Here is an 8,802-nt window from a genome sequence, read left to right on the forward strand (position 1 = left end):
TGGCCCTAGCAGTTTACACACTCAGCACACACTTACCTCAGAGTTCAGTTATCTTGATTATGTGGTTTCTGACACTATGACAAACTTATCTAGAAACATGGACTAAAACAATGTTAGCATAGCTGAAAACAGTAGTAGCCAAGTGAAAGCCTGAATTTAGTCCATATTTACAGATAACAGTGAGTCATACAATGTGAGAAACCACATAATCCAAGTTTCTTAGAGATACTGAACAAATCCACACAATTTGAGGTGAGCGTGTGCTGATTTAGGAACATTAGCACCATGCTAATTATGCTAATGTGCTAGCTTCGATGACCTACATTAGCCTCACAGCTAACACCAGTGCTAAAGCTAAAGCAGCCAACTTCAAACAACAAATGTTTTGGGCAAAACTGGGTAAATTTGAAAGATTCTGGCAATATACTAAAAGTAAACACACAAAACAGAAAAAGTTAACTTCCAAGAACTCAGCTGAAAGGAAAACACATTAAAAGCATTAGGATTAAAACCAGTGGCATTTTGGTTGCACTACGAGGGGTTTTGGTTGTCAAATGCATCTCGGAGAGACAGATGTGTTTACGCTGCTATAACATGTGGCTCAAAAGCATCACAGTCCACCACCTGAAGTGGTTTGAGTAATCGGATTGGTATCTTTTAAATGTGTCTTGGGTGCGTTTACACTTGCATTTTTCTGTGGCCTCATCCAGATATAATCCTGATACTCAAGATGTCTGAAGTGACCAGGTGTAAACGGGAACTTAAAAGGCACCGTGTAAAGCAGCCCATCAGGAAAACAGAAATTCCTTTACTGACTATTGGACAACATAAAACCAGCAGCAAACAACACAATCCTTTAACAGTTTATTATTTTCAGCAGAAACGTCTTCCTAACTGTGTGAAAGCTTCTACAACATCTACACAGCTACACTGTCATTAACAAACAAACCAGTCATTGGTTCACCTCTACAGGTGAGACAGGGCTCGCTCTGTCATTAGCGGAATTCCACACATTCCCCCCATCCTCCAAATCCCATCCTATCAGTCCCTGCTCAAGCTCTCCCACCATCACTCCCTCACAGCCTCGTCCAAAACAAAAGACCTGCTAATCAAACACAACCACAGCTCAGGATCTACACTACCAGCATTAAAGTGACAGTTTATTAATTACTTTCCCCACTTAAATGTAGTCAGTCAGCAATGACTTGTTTGTCAGAAGTTTGCTGAAGTTAGTTGTAGCACAGGAGCTAATGTAGCTAACAAGTAAGTAAAGAAGCATGCACTAGTCTTGGCTGATGGATCAGTATAAAGAAGCATTTAAAGGGGTATTACACCGATTTTTCTAAACCCCTGCATAATTAAATTGTTAAGATGTAAACATTGTTTTTCAGAGTGGTTTGGTGTGAAACACTCCGTTCTAGAGAAACTTACAGACTCAGTGATGGTGATGGGAACCAGACGTCCACCTCTAAAAGCTCCCTCACAGAAAGTTATTACATGAAATGGCTATAAATACACTGCCTGATGACTGACATTGTTTACGATAGTTTTGAGAAGATTTTGGCCTTAAACTCCAATGATGGTGGAGGGATACATAATATGCAGGGTGCTGTGAGGCCAAAGAACACTTTTCAGATTTTCCACTGTTTTCCCATCATCAACATTCCATATAAAACTCAGAAGACACATGTAGGTTCACTGGTGGTTTTGGATAGTAAATAAAATGTCTATATTTGTGTTGTAGTCATGGCGACCCCCGGTTCCTATCACTACCACTGTAAAGAAATCACAACCATTTCACACCAAACCACTCTGAATCACTCTGTTTACATCTCACACACTAAGTTATGCAGAAATTATGAAAAATAGGTGGAGTTATCCTTTTAAATATTTTCTAATTCTTCTTCCTAACTGATAGTAAGGGAAGTGTTCAGCAGTGCAGGACTGAAAGCATTATTCCGGGGGGAAAATTCCTGGGCAAGTTTAGACAGAGTGAAAAATCTCATTACCCACCCACACCTCGAACACAGACGCCATGCTGCCTTTAAACCAAGCTTTAAAAGGAAAATCTACATTCTTGAATGTATGTATGATGCACTGCGCAATATAAATTGCATGACATGATCAGACAAGAGTTTGTTATATGCATAGAGAAACAGCAGCACTGCACAATGAAATTCTTATGTGGATGACAAGTTACTATATACAGTCACTCCACTGACCATATAGTTTCACTTTGTAGTTCTACAGTTACAGGCTGTAGTCCATCTGTTTCTCTGCACACTTTGTGAGAAGAGAAGCGAGAGAAAGAAGAGAACAAAAGAGACAGAGAGAAAAGAAAGAAAAGAGAAAGAAAAAGAGGAGAAAGAACAAGAGAGAGAAAGTAAAGAGACAGAGAGAAAGAAAAGAGAGGGAGAAAAGAGAGAAAAGAAAGAGAGAAGACACACACACACACACACACACACACACACACACACACACAATTAAACCGAGAGATGGACAACAGGCTAAAAGGTCAACGTCAGAGAGCAGCGTTTGGCCAAGAATAGGCCTGAAACCGCTTTGGAGAGAGAGGGAAGAGGGATAGAGAGATAAAGGAATGGAGGGATGCACGTGTGAGAGAGAGATAAAGAGATTAAATGAATGCAGAGTCATGTGTGCGTCTGTAAGTTCATTAGCAGCTCAGTCTGGAGCGCTGTGAGGACGGCCTCGCGCACGCTGGGATAAAGCAGCTGCTCTGCTGAAGACCTCAGGCCGCACCCTCACTAACCCAAACGTGAGGAAACGACACGAAAAAACACGAAGTAAAAAGCATGACAACACCAACAAGGAAGGAGAAGTTTCTTAACAAATGTTGACACACTTCCTCTAAAAATCTATCAAGTCAAACAGACCTCAACCTGTTCAGTCCTGACTGTAAATGCATACAGGAACTCAACACTGCATGAACAGGCACGCAACTAAAGCGAGAGCTCAGGGAAAGTTACATTTATCCAGTCCCCCTCCCCCACCCAAAGGAAAGTCCACAGAAATTTCAAATTTTCTGCATAATCAAATGGCTGAGCTGTTTACAGTGGCGGTGATAGGAACCAGACGTCCACCTCTAAAAGCTCCCTCACAGAAAGTTTTTGCACTAAACGGTTATGAATAAACTGCCTGATGACAGATAATGTTTTACGATAGTTTTGAGGAGGTTTTGGCCTTAAAATCCATTCATGGTGGAGGGATACATGCAGGGTGTCAACTTATTATTTCAGATTTTCCCCATCATCAACATTCCATATAAAACTCAGAAGACACGTGTAGGTTCACTGGTGGTTTCGGTTAGTAAATAAAATGTCTATATGTGTGTTGTAGTCACGGCGACACCTGGTTCCTATCACCACCACTGTAAAGGCATCTGAATCACTTCGTTTACATCTCACACAGTGAATTAGGCAGAAATTTAAAAAAAAACTCCCCTTCATCACAAACACAGATCAGCAAGACAAGCGTGCTTCTTTAGTTTTAGCTCTGGAGCTATGAGGCTAACATGGCTAACAAGTAATGAAAGCTGAAAGTGCACAAAAAGCACACTCTGCAGTAACAGTACCCATTTAGTCCATATTTATAGATAACAGTGTGTAACAAATACTACACATGGTCTGAGGTGAGGCATGTAGTTAGCGCCATGCTAGGTAGGACATACGCAGAGAACTTGTGGAGAGCAGAATTGCCGCTCTGTCTTTCAGGTTTCTTAAACGCTAGAGGGAGCTTCTAAGCTGGATGAATGGGTTAAGATGGAGCGTTTGAGCAAAATCATAGTTTAAAAGTGCTTAAAAACATTTTTAATATAAAAGAATACATTCATTTCTTGAACACAGAACAGCATGAAACATTTAAGCCAATAAGCTGATCTGCTCACCAACCAATCAGCACTCAGTAGCAGAAATGCTAACCAGTCAGCACTCAGTAGGAGTAAATGTTAGCGTCCTGCCGCCCAAAACCTGTTTGGTGTAGAAAAGAAGGACAGATACAGGCAAGTTTTCTTTGCTTATTTAATGAAATACATCCTTCTGCTTTCTAAAATTAAAGAAAAAGTCCAGACAAGTGATTAGAAACTATGTTAACTTTTCATTTTTAGCCATTTAGCTTCATTTACTCCCATTCATTGAGGACTCGTTCACGGCTTCCTCTGATGTTTTGAGGTTTTTGATATAATGCAGGAAAAAGAAGACTCCTCCTATACCGGCTCTGATATAGACCACTCCACTCCACTACTTGCTATCTACATTAGCCTTGCAGCTCCAGTGCTAAAAATAAAGTGGGGAGAAACTGAACAAATCTGATTTTTCACCAAACTATCACTTTATCTGCAGGTGAAAGGAGCACAACTTGTGGGGGAAGGAACATGCCCGCACTCCTCTGTCCTTCACTGTGGTTCATCCCTCGCTCTTGGCTGCATTTCAATCCTGCCTGAGAGTGAAGAGGCACGAAACATCCCACACCACAAAAACTCATATCAAAGAGCATGAAGCTAGCATAATATACTGGGACACTAAAGGAACACTGCAGCGTTTTTCAACCTCATCCTTATCTGATGTATCTGTTCTGTATGGGCGATTACCACAGACAGTCATTTCAACATGTTTCCTTGAACAAAGAACAGAAAACCTGTTTACTCACTCACAATAGAAAACTATGGGCAGTTGCTGCTCAGCTGGAGTATTCCTTTAAAGGCCTGTTGGTCAGACAGTCTTGGACTGAATGATATCAGTAGTGATTCACCATAGAAAATGCATTTTAGTCTAGATTTATGACTGATCTTGTCTGAGAAATGAAGGCCTCCAGACTAATTTTAGGGGCGTGTTCATACTTGGCAGGTTAGGTTCTATTAAAACAAACCCTCTGTTAACACAGTTTGTTAGAACAAGTGAGAACACTCATTAAAACTCTGGAGCACAAATACCTGCTAAGTAGGTCAGTCTGGGCCTGCTTTTAAGCAAACTCTGGTGCGGTTCATTCAAAACATGGACAAAATACAGACCAAAGATGTCTAAAACAGCACAAAAATGGTCATGCACACCTCTGATAGGTGCAAAACTAATTTCTTATGCTATTTTCACACGTGGATGCATTTATCATCCCACCAGCTCTGAATCGGTACTAAAATGGATACATTTATTGATTTGGAATATCACAAGACAGATAAACAATACCTATAAACAGTACAGCGTGGTTCAGGAAGTATAGTGACCATTATTCTATTTGTTATCCCAGTCAGGTGTCAAACATGCTAGTGTGAATGATAAAAAGGGAACCAGAACTAAAATGCAACAATGTATCATGTTCTGCTTTGGTCTGGACCAAGAGAACCAAACTACAAATGTAAACACACCCTAAGATCAGAGTACAAGTACAGAACGTTTAGCGAAGTTCAGCTGAGAAGCCAGTGTGCTGAATGTGTATCCTGAGGGCTCAGCAAAGCAGGGCGTGTCCTTTACTTCAAACACCGAGCTCATTACACAACAACCCAGCCATCTGACAGCCACAGCTACAAAACTCACCACCAGCACAGAAGGGTCAGCAGTCAGGAGTAAAATAAGTGGTCAGTAGCACAAGACTTCAGTAGTCAGTAGTGAAGCAGTCAGTGGTGAGTAGTGAAGTGGAGGTCAGGTCAGTAGCAAAAGAAGCAAGTTGTTTTCAGGGATCAGTACTCTAATGGAAGAAGCAGTCAGTAACAAGTGGGGTCGCAAAGGGTGTGGTCACAAGTCAGTTGTGACTGAGTTCAGCAGTCAGTACCGAAAGGAGTCGTCAGCAGGGAAAGGGGTAGTTGTAAAATGATTATGAGTCAGTACTTGGTAGTAGGATGTTCAGTAAAGACTGCAATCAGTAGTAAGTTGTGGGCAGTGCCAAAGGTCAGTAGTGAAGGAAGGTAAGTGTGAAAGGAGGTCAGTAGACAGTAGTGAGGGGAGTGGTCAGTAGTGATTACTGAAGGAAGCAGTCAGTGGTACAGGTAATGGTCAGCAGTCACACTGAAGGAGTTCAGTGACCAGTAGTGATAGATGTGTGCAGTAATTAATGGGGGTCAGTAGTCAGTAAAAGGTGGGTTCAGCTGTCAGTAATGAAGTGAGTAATCAGGGAGCAGTCAGTAGTCAGTAATGAAACGGGGTTCAGTAACAAGGTTTGGAAGTCAGTAATTAAATAAGTGGTCAGCAGCCAGTAGTGTAGGAACAGTAGTCAGTAATTAAAGAAGCCAGTATTGACCTGCCAGTGGTCAGTAATTACAGAAGGTAAGTAGTGAAGGGCTAGTTGGCAGTAGTGAAAGCTGTGGTCAGTAATCAGAAGTGAACGGTTTCAGCGAAGGTCGATTAATAGTCAGTAGTTAGAGAGCAGTGGTCAGTAGCGAAACCCCCTTACTGACTACAAAGCTGTCTGTGGTCATTAGTGAATAGCATGTCAGAGGTCAGTAGTGAATGTAATGGTTGGTAGTGATAGTAAGTCTAGTCAGCAGTGATGGGAGTGGTGAAGGGTCAGTACTTATGGGGAGCCAGTCAGTAGTCAAGTGAGTGGTCAGTTGTCAGGAATTGGGTCAGTCAGTAGTGAAGGGGTATAGTCGGCAGTACTAAAGGAAGTGGTCAGTAGTCAGCAGTTGGGCTTGTAAGTAATAAAGGTCAGTCGTTAAGCTTCTGAGTAATAATGGGGAATAGTCGGTAGTAGTAAAGGGAGTGGTCAGTAGTCAGCAGCTGGGCTTGTCAGTAATGGAGAATAGTCAGTAGTTCTAAAAGGAGTAGTCAGTAGTTAGCAGTTGGGCTTGTCAGTAATAATGGTGAATAGTCAGTAGTAATAAAGGGAGCAGTCAGTAGTCAGCCAGGGGCTTGTCAGAAATAAAGGGGAACAGTCGGTAGTAGTAATAGTAGTGGTCAGTCATTGGGCTTGTCAGTAATAAAGGGGAACAGTCAGTAGTAGTAAAAGGAGTGGTCAGTCATTGGACCTGTCAGTAATAAAGGGGAACAGTCAGTAGTAGTAACAGTAGTGGTCAGTCTTTGGGCTTGTCAGTAATAAAAGGGGAACAATCAGTAGTAGTAAAGGAAGTGGTCGGTAGTTGCAATGGTAAGTAGTGAGGGGCAACGGTCAGTAGCCAGCAGCGAAAGGAACAGCCAGTAATGATAGAAAGTCTAGTAATTAGTGATGGCAGTGGTGATAGGGAGTCAGCAGCCACTACGAAAGAGGTCAGTAGAGAAAAGAATGGTCAGTAAAGGTGCAGCTTTTGTAAAGTGGAGCTCAATTTGCGTCACAGCCAGACGAGCAGTAGTGTCTGCAGTTTACAGTCACATATTTAATTTATCCGCCCGTTTCAGGGCCGCCCAGCTGAGCCAATCACAAAAATCACAACCCCGCCGCCCTGCTGTCCACTCACTCATTCACCCACCCACCCATTCACTCACCCAACCACTAGCACGCGAGTTACAGACGCTCAGGAGACGCCGAGGAAGTTCAGTCGCAGAACCCTGGAGAGTCTCACAGCAGGACATTCAAACATTCGAGCACAGACTAACGAGAGGAGAAAGCGCGCTCGCGGAGGAGAACGGCGCGTATAAAAGAGTATGTGTGTGTGTGTGTGTGTGTGTGTTTTGTACTCACCTCCTGCTCTCAGTCTGATCTGCTCATCTAAAGCGAGAGAACCGGTGGAAGAGCTGCACTTTAAACCCCCTTCAGCTTCAGTTTCTCTCTCTTCTTCCTCTTTCCTTCAGCCTCTCTCACTCTCCAGCTGGATGGGCGGAGCTGGAGTTCATTAGGCACGCCCACTTTTTTATAGACACCCGCGTTCAGACGACGCTTAATCACTTAAACGGACGGATCTGATTGGACGATTTATCAACCTGAACTGAGTCAACAGATGTTAAACTTAATATTTTTACAATAACATTCACCAATTACAGTTTTAGATTAAGACACTATATTAAGACGTATAATCCCTATTATCTTTAGGTCCTCTTTCCTCACTCTTTTCCTTCAGCCTCTCTCTCTCTCTCTCTCTCTCTCTCTCTCTCTCTCTCTCTCTCTCACACACACACACACACTCACACACACGCTCCAGCTCGATGGGTGGGGCTACTAACACGTGGGTCCGCCTACTTCGTTTTGTTTATACACTCTTGAAAAGATGGTTCTTCAGGGATTCAAACAGGGGTTCTATATAGAGCCATGAACACTTAAAGAACCATTTCCATGCTTAAATGGTTCTGCATGGTGAAATGGTTCTTGCTATTCTAAGTGTTCTGCTATTGTATGCAAGCTTCACATTATAACAATAGCAGAACTTTTTTTTGGGGGGCTATATAGAACCATTTCCAAAAAGGTTCTATATATAACCATATACAACAGACTCTCCATCAATCTAGTGAATGATTTCACCATACAGAGAACCATTCAAGCATCCAGATGGTTCTTTGAGTGTTCATGGTCTGTCTTTACTGAAGAACCCTTGAAAAACATCTTTTTTGAGAGTACGAGAGAATCAGGAAACATTTGTTTATATCTTTTTTACCATCAATTTTTTGTTTTATTTTATTTTTTACAAACCACAGCATTTAACCAACACTGACTCACCAACGTATGGATCTGATTGGATGATTGATCAGTGTGAGTGGACTAAATTTTAAAGAGTGTTTTTGTAAATGCTGTTTTTATATTTAAAGACTGGAGAGATATGTTAGTAAACAGGCCTGCGTATTAAACTGTTACCTTTTGGGATTAAATTGATTCAGTGCGGGAATTTTAGCAGATTATGAAATGCAGTAGCACAGAAAGAGGTGATTC

The 8,802-nt window shown here is 41.9% G+C and overlaps 1 protein-coding gene across 1 annotated transcript in view; it reads right to left on the minus strand.

Moving 5' to 3' along the window:
• myh9a (myosin, heavy chain 9a, non-muscle) overlaps positions 1-8,028 on the minus strand; it is a 52,830-nt gene extending 44,802 nt beyond the window's left edge. Inside the window, exon 1 of the mRNA XM_036570621.1 lies at positions 7,624-8,028. The gene's annotated coding sequence lies outside the window, so the exon portion shown is untranslated. The remainder of the gene's footprint in view (positions 1-7,623) is intronic.
• Between the last annotated feature and the right edge of the window lie 774 nt (positions 8,029-8,802).

The sequence above is a fragment of the Colossoma macropomum genome, unplaced genomic scaffold, assembly GCF_904425465.1.
Source record: "Colossoma macropomum unplaced genomic scaffold, Colossoma_macropomum, whole genome shotgun sequence".
Classification (NCBI taxonomy): domain Eukaryota; kingdom Metazoa; phylum Chordata; class Actinopteri; order Characiformes; family Serrasalmidae; genus Colossoma; species Colossoma macropomum.